The sequence below is a fragment of the Penaeus monodon genome, chromosome 31, assembly GCF_015228065.2.
Source record: "Penaeus monodon isolate SGIC_2016 chromosome 31, NSTDA_Pmon_1, whole genome shotgun sequence".
Lineage (NCBI taxonomy): Eukaryota > Metazoa > Arthropoda > Malacostraca > Decapoda > Penaeidae > Penaeus > Penaeus monodon.
In genome coordinates, this window is record NC_051416.1 from 25,480,088 (window position 1) to 25,480,631 (window position 544).

The 544-nt window shown below is 30.3% G+C and overlaps 1 protein-coding gene across 1 annotated transcript in view; it reads right to left on the reverse strand.

The window, feature by feature from the left end:
• The window catches only part of LOC119592937 (homeobox protein engrailed-like A), a 10,960-nt gene that overhangs the window by 372 nt on the left and 10,044 nt on the right, over positions 1 to 544 (reverse strand). The gene's annotated exons all lie outside the window — the stretch shown is intronic.

Below are 544 nucleotides of genomic sequence, written 5' to 3' on the forward strand. Positions count from 1 at the left end.
AAGTTAAATAGCCGGTCATTAATTCAATGTTTTTTTTTTGGCTAAACAGCCGGTCATTAATTCAATGCTTTTTTTTTTTTAAGCTAAACAACCGGTCATTAATTTAATGAACAGTGACACCCATTGTTTATGTAAATGGCAAATTTAATCGTTATTCACTTTTATATGGTCATTGTACAGGAAAGATCTAACCCGCTAGCCACAACCGTGAGAGGGAGGAATTCCATATAAAACTGCGTAATAGAGATCAGGAAGGATAATCAATTTAATCTAATTTATATTCAAGATTAGGATTTTAAGTTGTCTATTTAGATGTTTACTTTTAAGATGTATTGTTCATAATAATGAGAACAAGTACTGGTATAGATCAATAGATTAATGGATTTATATGTATTAAGAAACTCACTTTAGATCGAAACTCTAATCACCCTTCCTAATCGCCTCAAAATCCAAAGAAACGGCAAAACAAAACACTAAATTAAAAATGCCATGACAATAAACAAGAAAACGACACTAAAGAAATTTTCTTTCCAAAAAAAGCTTG